Source organism: Pleurodeles waltl, chromosome 8 (genome assembly GCF_031143425.1).
Source record: "Pleurodeles waltl isolate 20211129_DDA chromosome 8, aPleWal1.hap1.20221129, whole genome shotgun sequence".
NCBI lineage: Eukaryota > Metazoa > Chordata > Amphibia > Caudata > Salamandridae > Pleurodeles > Pleurodeles waltl.
Window position 1 is genome coordinate 352,975,436 of NC_090447.1, and position 14,901 is coordinate 352,990,336.

Sequence of the window (14,901 nt, forward strand, 5' to 3'; positions counted from 1 at the left end):
AAAATTCATTAGTAGGTAAAATCAGCATTCACAACGCTCCCGCCCCTGGATGGAACCCTGTATTAGTCTGCCCTGCTGGATCTGTTCTACCAGGAATGGAAGAGTGCACATGCTTTCTTCTGTGAGAGAGGGTAGATTGCTTTGCTCCTGCCATGCTGTACTTGTTCCTTGAGAAAGCAAAGCTTGCACTGCTGCTGCACAATTTGTGCCTATCTTGTGATGGGGAAAGCTTATGCTGCTGCCTTAGCTGTATCTGTCCTGTGTAGGAGGGAGGCTTGCACCGTTTCTGCCAAAGGTGTGTATGCTCTAGAGTAAGAGGTATTTCCATTGTTATTGCCCAATCTTATGAAAAAAAAGAAAATATACACTGGATCCATTGAGTGCACTTGCATTAGATGCCTTTATGAACCAGGGGCTTTAACAATACTTTATATGAGATACTTATATTTCTAAGGAAGGCGCATTGTAAAAATATTTTAGCTCACCCACACAATTTTAATATAAGTCAAACACTCCAACAAAGGGAGAACAGAATGTCACCATAAGAGTTAGAAACCCATAACTTGGAGACTGCACAACCATTGCACAGTAATACCCTCAGTGTCTAATGTGGAACCCACTGATTAACCAAAGCTCGCTATGGAGTTAGAGGGTTATCATCTTATATGAATATATGAATGGATGGTAATTCAATAAAACATTTGGCTGTTTCTTTTAGTTTTGTAATTGTGTATGTTTAGGTTTGTTTACAATAGCATACAACAGTCCTTTAAATATCATCAGATCTAGGGTATTAGCTAATGTGTGAGAGAATTGTGTGATGTACCTTGTGCAACTGCCACGCGTCCTTTATTTAATCTTTAGGCAAGGTTGTGTTGCTGCTGTCCATGTTGTACCTTTGTAACATTTTAAAACATACCTGACTCACAGCTCAGTGTTATGTTTAACACCTGCAGTCTGTTGTGTCATTTTAGCCACCATCACTTTGCATTGTGGGGTTTTGAACCCATAAGGAAAGTGTTAAAAGAAATACCACAAGCATAGGTACCAAGCTTTTGGGGTCCATGTGTGTGTCATTTGCATGTTTTTATGTGTGACATTTCAATGCCTTATGTGTGATACAGAGAGTGACACATTATCACAAGGCACTCAAGTCCATGTAATGAGCTAAATTTCAGAAATTACTCTTCATTTTGTCAATGTAATAGTTTACAAATATTCCTAAAACAGCACTCATGTTTCTGAAATGCCAATGCAAGTGGGGTGTTATGTTGTGTCCCATACGTAGCATACTAACCATCCTTAATTGACGGCAGCAGGGATGAGCTTTTTCTTTATTCGTTTAAAAAACCTAAGGTTACAGGGACGTGACAAATGTACAAAACCATAGAAGTTCAGCAGTTATAGTTAGTGTTATTTCAAGTAACTAGAACTCGTCCCCTAAGGTAACTATAATGCACAGTTTTCTCATTAGTAATGTTACTGCAAATGTTACAGTGATACTATCAATTAAGTTATAAAAGATGTCATAAGTGGTGTAATATGTGGGGTAATTAGCAGTGCAGGGAAAGGGAGCGACATAGTTAACTTAGGGCACAAGTTATAATTACTTGAAATAACTCTAACTATAACTGCTGAATTTTCAGATGAAACTTCTTTCACCTAACTGTAGACTGAGGCTAATAAACGTTACATTCCTACACTGTCTGTATCGCAACCCCCAGCAGCTTCGCAGGATGGGGCTCCTGGAAGAAGCCTGTGGCATGCAGTGTAGATCACCACAAGCCACCCTTCTGCATCTCTCCTGGGAATGCCGCAGGGTGGCGCAATTCTGGGAGAAATCTTCACACATATATACACTATTACAGACTATGCACTGCCTCACATCCAAGCTTTTGATCATGGCCAAAAGAAGAGTTGCCATGCACTGAGGCTAGCACTCACTTCCCACTCCCGAGGCTGGGCCATGGGACGTCACATACTGCCAAACACAACTGTTCACTTAAATGGGGCAGATGCCAGTCCGCTTCCACCCCAAAGACATTTGGGAACCGTTTCTATAATTCATGGTGTCAGAAGGGAGGCTCCACAGTCCTCAGAGGGCGAGCACAAGCCGTCTGTCCCCTTCACGCCCTCTTTGCTGTCAACGACTTGAACCAATATATCACTGACACATCCATTCTCACTTTCACCTCATATAGCCATTTCCTCTCCACTTCAAATTTAAATGAGTATCACCAGTAGATTATTGTGCAAATATTGCATTATAAGTGGGCTGTGCTAAATGGTTGAAATAATTTTACGTTCTATTGTGTAACTTTGATACCCTTCCTCCTTGCCACCCTGACCCCTCCCTTCCCCTATCTGCACAGTCTGTGTTGTGTGGTGTCTTGATTTCCTTTGTATATTGTTGTGTTTAAACTCAACAAAAACAGTTTAAAAAACTATAGCTGCTGAATATCTATGGTTCTGTACATTGGAAATATGAGCCTAACTATAACACCCCTGTAACCTTTGTTTTTTAAGTGAATGTATATGTTATTTTTAACACTAAGTAAAATGCCCATCACAATGCACATTGGGTGGTGGGGGGTTGGATGCAGGACCTGGCATTGTGTTGATCTGCCCCCTCCCTCTTGCCCACCATGGCCACTGTGCTGCCTCTAGCCCTCCCGCTTGCCATGTATGGCCTTCTGTGCTGCCACAGCCCCTCCTACTGTTGTTCTGCCACTGTCATTCCTGCCTGCCCTGAGCAGTTTGCTTGCTGCCCCATCCACCTCGTCCCTACCCTCTGTTGTCTGAGTCCATGCACTAACCCCCTCCGTCCTGCCCTGCTTGGTCTAATGTGCTGTCACTGCCCTCCACAAAGCTTGATGTTCCTGCCCACTCCTCCTGCCTTTCTTTTGCCAAATTGTGTGCTCCATCATTGCCCTACTGTTTAGCCTATGTGCTTACCTTGCTGTCCCTACCCCACCTCCCCCTTACCTTCGATGTCTTTGTGCTTGCCCCTGCTCTCTCATTTTTGCTCACCATGTTCCATGGACCTCACACCGAGTGTTCTGTTGAGCTGTGTTAGCGCGTCTGGCCTTATTTGGTTAATTTATGAGGGGACGCGTTAGAAGGTCAATGGACCTCTTGACTACACGTAGAGTAGTTGCCACCATAGGGCTCAGTACCAATAAACATTTATGACAATACCAATCAATAACATCAATAATCTCAGAAGTCAGTAATTTCCACTCACCATAAACTTTCAATCATGAATAACCACACCTTTATGTAAAAGTTAAAATGTTTATTTCCCTAAATTAAAAATCCTAATGTCACGTAACTTAGGTGGTCATTCCGACCTCGGCGGTCTTTTTTCCAGACCGCCGAGGCCGGGGGAGACAGAATACCGCCATTGCTGGCGGTATTCATGCCTCCCTATTCCGACATTTCCGCTAGGCCAGCGGACGGTAACAGCGTTACCGTCCGCTGGCCCAGCGGAAATGGCACATCAACATTGCCGCCGGCTCGTAATAGAGCCGGCGGCAATGTTGATGTGCAGCGGGTGCAGTAGCACCCGTCGCGCATTTCACTGCCCGAAATTCGGGCAGTGAAATGCGCGACGAGGATACGCCTGGGGGTCCCTGCACTGCCCATGCCAAGTGCATGGGCAGTGCAGAGGCCCCCAGGGGCCCCGTGCGTCCCCTTACCGCCAGCCTTTCCATGGCGGTGTCTACCGCCACGGACAGGCTGGCGGTCGGGGCCTGGGGATTATGACCGCCAGGCGGAAACCTGGCGGGAAAATGGAGGGGCCGGCGGTATGGCTGTGGCTTTTGCGCCACGGTCATACTTGCTGGCGGGACACCGCCAGCCTGTTGGCGGTGTTCCCGCCAGCAAACCGCCGGCCGCCAGGGTCGGAATGACCCCCTTAGTCTCAAAATCAAATGATAAGCCTACAGAAACGGTATTGGCTGCCCATATCTTCTAAAGAATCGCAATCTAATCAACGCTTGGACCACTACACATTCTAAGGTTACAGTATAAATCAATAGCAAGAATAACTGCGCAAGAGAAATGGCATACATTTAGATTCAGCAAAGAAAAGACATCAACTGTTATTAGATGTAGAGACCATCATCAGTGAGTAACCTAACTAACCTTCAGATTAGAATAGCATGTGTGAGCTTCATGCAAAACAGTTTAGTCAACACAAATTTGGAAAACATCTAACTATGGCTCTATCAAAATTAGCGGTTGGTACCTAGTGACAAAACCAAATAGACAATCAGGAACAACGTCATACCTTGTCTCAGTATGGTTCAGCAATCTGTGACAGTCTTTGTCAATTGGACATCTGTTTGGTCAGCAAAGCATCGTACTTCAGCATTAAAGTTCAGGAAAGTAAAGTCTCTTCATGCAGTTTGGAAAGAATAATCGAAAACACGTCTCTCTGGGCAGTCCGAAAGATCAGGGCTAATGGCATCTCTCCTGTTGGTGCAGTCTGGCTACGTTAGATTCCCTAAAACTACTTCCCACGTTGCAATTGGTCAAAGAATCATACGTTTACGTTTAGTCCAATGAAAGTAGAACCCCAAATCTAAGAATTTACTAGATCACTATTCACATGTCAATGATTGGCTCATCCTCTCCTGTTCCCATCATGGGGTCGTCAGGTAACAAACTTTTATCAACTTATACTCCAGTCAGTGCATCCATTGTCTGCTTCTGGGAAGGTCGTCTTTTCACACATTATTTTATACAATGTATCCCTAGCTTGTACAACATATTCTAGCAAGCAATTCTAATGGAAAGAATTTTAGTTACTAACATTTGGTCCAAGCAATGGAAAATCACAATTTAATTCTCTTAAGGAGCCATTTTATAATTTGCCTAAGCAATGCAGCTTGACATGAGGTCATGCAACTAGGTTCAAGACCTCGCTAAATTAAGGCCTATGATTCATAAAGCAAATGCATAATAGATGACCATTAATATGACATGCTACTACATTAATCCAAGCATGAGGGCGACATTTTACATTAATAAGCTGTTAATAAGTACACTTTGTGATTATTGGTGGTCATTCAAGCAAGCATATGTTCAGATGCGTGTATTATTTCTCTATGTTAACTAATTTTCTATGCAGTTTCAATACTCAGAATACATGAATATTCATTTGGAAAATTTCAACGTTAACAATCCCTCTTCTCACATCTACCTCTTCCCACACAAATTTTCTGCTTGAGCTAAAATTTGTCACCCCTTTAATTCTTCGGTCCCTCCTTGAATTTTCCCTAAACAAATTCTCCATTTTTATTTCTTCCCTCCTCTGATCAGTTTTCATTTTCTTTGATTTAATCACATGATACAATGTACATACTTCCCATACTCCAATTAGGCATACCACAATAATCAATATTCCTTGAATTATTTTCAATATTATCCCTTTCCCAATGTTGCTGAGCCAAATTCCCACTGAAGCAAATCCTTTGCTAACTTTCTCTCAAACACCTGGGGGCATATTTATACTCTGTTTGCGCCGATTGTGCGTAAAAAAATTTGACGCACAATCAGCGCAAACGTTGCCCCATATTTAAACTCTGACGCCCGAGCCCGCGGATGACAAAATTCCACTGTGTGCGTCATTTCTTGGATGCGGCAACCCCCCCTGCGTTAATGATATGCAGGGTAGACGTTCCCATCCAAAAACCGACGCAAACGGCTGTGCGTCGTATTTATGCTTCCGGGCAAAAATGACTCTCGGCCGGGAGGCGGAGCAAAAAAATTACGCACAGCCCGATTTGCATCAAAATTTAACACCTGGGTCAGGGCAGGCGTTAAAATGGGGCAAACACACCTGTATTTAATCAGAACACACAGAACAAACAGCAGAGCAGCAGACCAGCAACAGGGAGACATGGAGGTGATTTTTATCAAGCGTGCACGTAGACGCAGAGCCCAGCAGCAACAACAGCAGCTACAACAACACCAGCAGGGACCCCAAAGGCAGCGCAGAAGGCAGGAGAGAATATTCCACCCAAGAACAACCCTGCATGGCCTCAGGAACACGACATCATACAGAGGTACCGGTTGAACTGGCAGGCCATTCAGCAGCTGCTGCGCAACATTAAACCGCAGTTGGCCCCCAATTTAGTGACACCCCGCACCATCCCAATAGAAACAAAGCTGCTTGCTGTACTTCACCTGCTGGCAAGTGGCTCATTTCAAACAACTGGTGCCCTGGTTGGCGGAATATCACAACCATCATTCTCCGCATTTCTGCCAAAAGTACTGGATGCCATCATTCGCCTGACACCCCTCCACATCTGCTTCCTTAACACACTGCAGAAGCAGCAGGAAACAAAACAGGGGTTCTACTCAATTAGTGGCTTCCCACACGTCCTTGGTGCAATCGACTTCACACACGTACGCCTTGTGCCACCTGCTGCAACAGAACACCTCTACCGCAACAGGAAGCACACACATTCAATCAACGTGCAGGACATAGTCGATCACCAGGGATTGATCAGCAACATCGTGGCTAAATATCCTGGGAGTGTACATGACTCATTCATCTTCTGTCACAGCACCATCAACCAACACTTCCAGGATGGACGGTATGGCAATGGACTACTTGTTGGTAAGTACAGAAACCTACTTATATACACACTGCACAGCAACCCTCTAGGACACACAACACATACACCACAACAGAAACATCTAGACAGGAACACACTGAGGTCCTTACATCACTAGCCATGTTTCTTAAGTCACCATTGAACCTGTCACACATTGGAATTTACTGTACAGCCTAATGTGAAGACATTAATGAGTGTGGTTGCCTAAATGTCACCTTGCAAATTGTAAGTGTCACAATGACCTTTACATTAATACATTGCATAAGTTTCAAGGTATAGGATGTACAGGGTACTTTGATAGGAACGTGTTAACAACACTTCCAAATTTAAATGTGCATGGAACTATCATCTCACCCTCAGTGAAGACACACGGACACCTGTATCACAAGTCACAATGCTAGGGAGGGCACACTGTACTGCAAATCCCAAAACATACTGATGACAAACGGTTAGCAGACAAACACTCGTTCAGCCAAGGAAACAACACAATGCAGATGGTATAGCCTACAAGTATAGGATGTCACATTAGTACACAAAAGAGTCACAGACAACACAAGACAACTACTGCCATTAAAGGTCTTTTCAATAGTGCCAGCTACATCTACATGATCCCATTCTGTGTTTTTCTTTCAGCTGATCAGGGGTATGCCATCCAGCCATGGCTAATGACACCATTTGGGAACCCAAGTACTGCTGCAGAGCGGGCATAAAACGACGCCCATAAGAGGACACGCAGCATTGTTGAGCGCACCTTTGGGATCCTCAAGTCAAGGTTCCGCTGCCTTGACATCACTGGCGGTAGCCTGCTATATTCCCCCGAGATGGTCTGTAGGATCATAATCACATGTGCAATATTGCACAACATTTGTGTAAAAAGGGACATTCCCCTCCTCAAACCAGACCCATACATGCCTGAAGACGAAGAAGAGGAGGATGCTGGCCTGCAACAGGAGGGGGAACAACCAAACACGGCTGCTGGAGTGCGTAGGCGCCAACAGATTGTAAATAATTTCTTTTCATAATTATCACCATCACCACTTAATGCACTATTGTAAATAAACACTGATAACAAACACCACATCATGGTTTGGCCTATTCATTTCTGCCCACCTTTAGCTTGAAATATCTGAAGAAGAATGTCGTCTCATTGAGCAAGAATGATATAACACTCATGACACAAACAAATACACCACAAATGTAATGGCCACCATACAATGGTCAAATACACACACAATGTAAATGACAGACATCCTGTACAGTTCACCTTTGAAGGGCAATAGCTGAGGACCACACATATGACTCACATACATGTAGTAATCATAGATCATCGCAGCAGATGGCACACAACTAAAACACCATCACTCAACTAGGGGAAAACAGGCCTCATACATCAGGCAGTTCACATGATAATGCTTCAGGAACAGGAATGTAGTACTAGACTCTTGCCAACAGTAATTCCAACTACTTACTATCATTGCAATGACTATCTGTCACTAGAGTTACACATAAGCAGAACATACACAGCACAAGTGCTACACCTATGACAAGCATCCAGCACATCACATCCCATCTACATGTCAGCCCTTTTCTAAAAACATTACACACACTTGCAGCTGCTCACACCCCACCTGTCTGAAGAGGTCCCTGGAATGCCGATTTGTGTACACTGAGATTCCCTCCTCTACACACACACACTCACAAGAGTCATCCAGTGTGCCACACCCTTTCCTCTGCCTACCATTGTCATACTACCATCTTACTGCATGGAACTCAGCTCATATAATACACTGGCTTGGAGTTTATAAGGCCTGGTATCACCTGTAGATTGATACTTCTGTGAAAGGTACTGTAGGCAATTTATCAGCAAATCTCATCTGACAGGACTAGTGAGACACAGATGGAGGCCACACCAGTGATCCCCTCCATGCACACCACCCAAATGTACATGCCCCGTCCCTGCTGATGCCTCCTACTGCACACATGTTTGAATTTGAGCTATTACATCATTAAGCTTTGACACTAATGTTGCCGTAGAAAACTTTATCAGGGTTCATGTGTCACCTTCAAAACAACACAGGACATACACAGTGTGACATCTCAACTGTCTACTGCTCCCTCTGACCAGTCCTAGTCAGAACACGTGATCATGTAATTACTGAAAGAACTTGCTCCTGATTGACCCATCATCCTGTCAGTCTGACTGGCACCTGTCCGTGGGTCACTGTACAGATACCTGGGGTCCACCTATGGGCCACACGTGCTGTCCAAAACCTCTTGTACCTTAGACACTAATTTGTATTTAGCCTCATTAATGTATACTCAAATACATAGTATTGCATCATCTGACTGTTATTTGCATCCGATTTGTGACAGTGCCCTTGAATAGCCAAATCTTGGCCCTTCCGTTGTCTGGCCCTCATTAATGCCTAAACTACAAAGTGTGACAGTGGACCAGGACCATAGTGTATGATGGTGTAAATGGCCTCCATCAAAGCCAGCAACCTCAGATAATGTCCATGAAAAGGTAACACATATGAGGACCCTGACTGTTCAAACGCTGAGTAACATTTTTCAAATGATAAAGATGAGTTGTGTGTTGAATACCAGCCATTTACTTCTGCACAGAGGCTATGATGTTTCCTGATACATTACCATCCACAGAGGCCAACTGGAGTAGAAATGTTGCAATGACACATGCCGGATCCAGACACCTGAGACATTCTCTCACTCAGCACACCAAGGTTGCCCAGTTGAAAGTCTCATTACACGTTTTCAGTGACAGGGTGGGACCATCCATGTGTAGGTGACCATGTCCTCAATGGCTTCTCTCAAATTTTGCTACAAACAATACCCAATTGAAACAAGATTAGCTGCCACTAACTCAAGAGGAGACCTGGAAGTTACAGTGACAACATACACCCTGACAGTTGATACTGGATCAATATTGGACCACACACATAAACATGTACCATCCAATCAACAAAATATTTGCAAGCAGCCGATCACAGTAGTGTCCCAGTTGTAACCTAGCAGGAAGAATGAAACATGCCACTAAACCAGGTAATGCATAAAGGGCCACATACATCAACAACCTATTTGCCATCAGGACATGAAGAACGTTGAGATTTAGCAAAAAATATCAATGCAAAATGGTATGTCAGATTTCTCCAAAGAATCAATAGGGCAAACATCAAATGGGAAAATGGGATTACAGAATGGCAAACAGTGAATCATATCCTATTTGCTTCCATGAGCCTGCTGCTGCAGGTTTAGCATTACTGAATTTGGGAAAACCTTGGATAAATTTGCAAGTCTGGAAGAGCAAACCCTAGGGTGCTGGGGGCCTAAGTCCACCTCTACTGCCCCCCAAACAGACATTATATATGCACATGGGAAGCACACACATGCATAATGCGCATGTGTGGCCTACATGTCAAAAGTAAAACACATTTAAGATACATTAACTCGTAATTAGGACATGGTTACCCCCTTAAAAAGTGTAGGCGACAATTGCACTACCTATTTGGCCTTTATATAATTTTGATTACCGTGATAAATGTGGACACATTTTTGCTAAGGATTACATCCTGGTATCCCATTCATATTTTGAAATTAGCCATCAGCAATTACCCACATATGTGTACAATTATGAGCAATATCCATTCTGACCAATCATTACTATTGCACTGTGAATACCTTCTATACATCCTATAAGGGACATTTGCCATAGCTAACCCCAAATGTGTATCACTTAGCACCGTTTGGTCATGACAACATTATTTTCACAATTTGACAAATTAAAGACATATTTGTCATAATTCGTCATATTTCCACCATACAGCTTGTGCGTCATAATTTTTGACGCACAGGAGTGCAGATAATGCTGAGTCAAAAAAATATCTTAAAAATAGATATAATACTATCCAGCATTACATGGCCGCCATTTTTTTCCATAATGCGTCATATTTCCACGCATACAGCTTGTGCGTCATAATTTTTGACGCACAGGAGTGCAGATAATGCAGAGTCAAAATTATTTTTCATATTTAGATATCATAATTGTCTGCGGCTTAATTTTCAACTCTAGAACTGTAAAATAAGCCTCAAACAAATATAATGGACCAATGATGAATTTTATTTTGACTCTGCATTATGTGCACTCCTATGCGTCAAAAAATACGATGCACAAGCTGTATGCGTGAAGAAATGACGCACAGCGGAAAAAAACGGCGGCCATTTTATGCAGGATGTGATGTAATAGGATATCCTGTTTACAGAATCTGTACAGTGGGTGTACTTTCACTTTCACTTTGTAGTCTCAGATTATTCTAGACTGTGTGGCTGTGTGGAAAGTGTTGTCCTGTGTATTAGTGCTTTTGTGTCCAGTGTACCTTCTCAATTGTACTTTTGTCATCATTGCCTTGTTGTTGAATACTGTCTGAGTCTGTGTTGTATTATTTTGTCAAGTCCAGTGTTTCATTTATTGTCTGTGGGAGTCTGTTGTGGGTACTGTAATATAGGGGTTAGTTGGGCTCTTCTTCTTAAGTTTTCTTTGTTTTTCACCACTCTACCTTTCCCCTTTTCCTTTTTCTCCAACTTTTTCCCCTTTGTCAGTGCTGACATGTCTGGTAGGCCACGGCTTGCCAGGATGGGTGAGGAGGAATTGGGTGGATTTACATGGCTTGTTTGCCATTTCCTCCCACTCATGCTGGAGGCTGGGGGTAGGGTGATACAGGGGTATCACACGGAGGCCCGTAAAGTCCGGTGGGGAAGGTGCGCCATCACTTGGTCCGTGTATATGGTAGCTTAAGGAATGAACATCCACTGAAGCACCACTGGGCTGATCTGATATCCAGGGAGCAAGATCTGCTGGACCACCTGGGAATCAGGATTGGTGGCCATGTTGGTGAGTACACATCAATTACATGTGCACAATTTAAAGCTGTGTGGCGACATGTGATGATTGTTACCCAATCTGCCAGGTAAGTAGCTGACTGTGTGTAATGCTAGGGAAACCTACTGGGTAATTGTTGCACAATGTGAAGGAAGACAAATGCTAGCAGTCAGGTAGCTCATGTTTTCGACACATACCGGTTGCCTGTAGCAGTATGTAATGTAGTGCTGCCTTTGTGTCAGACAAGCAACACGTTAATGACTCAATTAGAACTCTACAGGTCACAATAGCCAGTGAAAAATGGATGTTGAAACATCATACCTACATATGTAGACGCCATAGCTAGACTGACCTTTGTAAACCCAACATGATGCTATAAATGAGTGCTGCCTTCACGTCAATTGAAGTTAGCAATGTTGTCCACACATATGTCACATGTGTGTCTGGTTGGTGTGTAGGGAAAATGACCACATAGGCTGTTTGAGTTTGAGAGGTCATGCAGTCCTCAAGTAACCAGCTTTTGGATGTCTCTCTTGGATGCACATGATGAGATGAATGCACCCCTATATTGTTGGGGCATACTAATGGAGGTGCATCTTTGACACCACATGACTGTCCAGGCCACTGCATGTGTGTAGTAGGGTGTGTAACTGTAGCAGGACACTCATCCAATGTAAATGTTGCTCAAGAATAATTCCATGCAGTATGAGCATGTATGAAAGTGTTTAATTACTCATGTCATATTCTCACATTGTCTTTGTAATTGCAATTGTTTGTCAGTGCACGGATTCTGAGTATATTCTTCCTTCCATGCTTTACAGGTGGACCTGCATCGTACACTATGGGAGAGGTGGCTCATTTTGCGGACCCCGACACCTACAGTGAGTGTTCCATGTGTGCTATTTTTAATGTTTGCTGGTGATACATGATGGACTACTGTGTGTTCAACAGAATTCAAGGTTTGATGCGCTGCCCATTCATTAGTATTGTTCCATTAGTGGGATTTCAATTATCACTTCATTTTGAGTAGACCTATGCTTATCCATTTCTCAGATTTTGAGTCTGTAGGCCATTCCAGTAGGGCCCGCTATGGGGAATGGGGTGAGTCATGTGGAATACACTGGTTAATATAAGAGTTGCTCTGGGACTTGTCTCGGACTGAGTCTGCATTTCAGACTGACATTCTCCCAGATAGCTTCTGCAAAAGGCTTGTCTGAAATATGCTGCGTCCCTAGTTAACGATGGACTGAGTACACTGTAGGTTGGATCTTCCGGGGGCATGTACTTCCACAAGTTGAACTAGAAGTGTGTGGGACTAGAGTGCAATGGCCTAGGTGTACATTCTACTCATGATCATGGGTGTTCTTGCTCCTCTGTGTGTGTAGTAAAATATGCCTCACTGGTAGTATGTGATGTTGGCCTAAGTCAGTACATTTTGACATGTGTGGACCTTGGATAGGACAAGGTTTAGCTGACTCCAATTTGTTGCTAGGCCTTCACTGGTGTTGTGTGTGTGGAGGCAAACACTTGTTGAGCTTTCTAGACACTCCTGGGTGTGCATTGATTATGGGATTGTTAGTTATTCTTCCCACCCCACCCTCAAAGACTGCCATGTGTTTGGGAATAGGGTACCTAGGACTGTAGCAACCAGTATGTTACACATACTTGTGACCATTTGCAACTTTGTTTTGAACCTAGTGTACACACTCGGTTATGGCACATGAGTTCTATACTAGCAAAAACAATTACAAATGGCAGATATTGAGGGTTGTGATTGTTATCACATAGACTGACATATGTAGTCAAGGCAATAGGCAGAGGAGGTGCAGCCATAATGTCAGCTGCATTACCAATTATTTTGATGAGAAGTTTAGGCTGATGTCACCCATCATGTATAGACATGTATATGCTAGGTGTGAGATGCCCTTTTGTATGCAGGCTTCCCATGTACTTCCTCTGAGACTTTCAATGATCTATGTGGTGAAATTAGCTGTTACAACTACAGTAAAAGTAATTTCCAATTGACCCATTGTGCTATTCCACCCAATGCATTTCCTATGGTAAATAGTTGCTCTTTCTCTTCACAGCTGCAAACATGAGTGCCGCACAGAGGCATGATTTTGAAAGGCGGGCAATGAGATACCGGCACATCCTGCAGGTGCAGTCGGGGTTCCGACGGATGGCCCGAAAATACCAGGCGGATCGGGACTCCGGAGCATGGTGGGCCTCACCACAGGGTGGCCCAACGTTGCCCACTACAGCCACCGCCACCACCACCACATCCACCAGTTCTCCCCAAGTGGCCCCAGCAACGGCGGGGACAGTTGTCCCTGCCTCTGCAGCACGACCTGGACCCAGCAATTTCAGAGCTGCAGGACAGTCCAGTGGGCTACAAACAACTCCCACACCGAGAACCTCTGCCAGCACACAGACAGCAGCAGCACCTCCAATTGACCCTGCGGCATTCCATGCTTTAGACCGGAAAATGGACAAGCTCATTCGGAAGGTGGTCAAGCTGAGCCAGGATGTGGCGTACATTAAGAAGCGGTCAGGTCCATCAGGCGGACCCTACCTCTAGGACTTATTTGGTTCATTTAAATTTATCCCTCCCCTCTCTCCTCTTTCCTTTTTATCATGATAGGTGGGTTTTGGGGATTAGTGTTAGGTTAGTATAGGTTGTTAGCTTAGTTAGTGTTAGGGAGGAGGGTGGGGGGTCCTTATTCTTTCTAGTTTTCATTTTTGAGTGTGTGGGTGGGTGGGTGGCGGTCAATGTTGGGATTCCTGTCAGTTTAGAAAAAAAAAAAAAAGATTTATAAAAAAAATACAAAAAATATATGATTGTTTAGGATAGTATAGTATGTGTGTAGGTTAGTATGTGTTGTCCTGCATGTGTCCTGTCTCATAATGGTGGGTGGAGGGTTGATGTTTAGATCGATTCGTTATATGTGTAGGGTAAGTTTAGATTAGGTTAGTTAGGGACAGTTGTGGGTAAGGAGTAGTCAGGTTAGATTAGTGTAGGTATGACTTTTCCCTTAGTTGCCTCTGGAGTGAATACATATGAATACATATATAGTTAACCCTTTGCATTATGTGTTAACTGCTAATTGATCATGGCCTTGACATCAGTGTAGGTGATTGTTTTTCTATGACATTTGTGTCCTATGCTACACACCGAAGAAAATTGAGGTTTAAAATGGCAGCTACCCCTGTGCTAACTTGGTAAGTATCCACCATGTGATAGAACCACCATTTGTAGTTTACATGGATCACCAAGGAATTGTGTTGATGAGTATGTTTTCTACATCACAAAGTGTGCTTCCAGACTTGGTATTGTGGGTAATTTATTAGGTCGGACTGCAGTGTGATGTTCAGGGACATCTT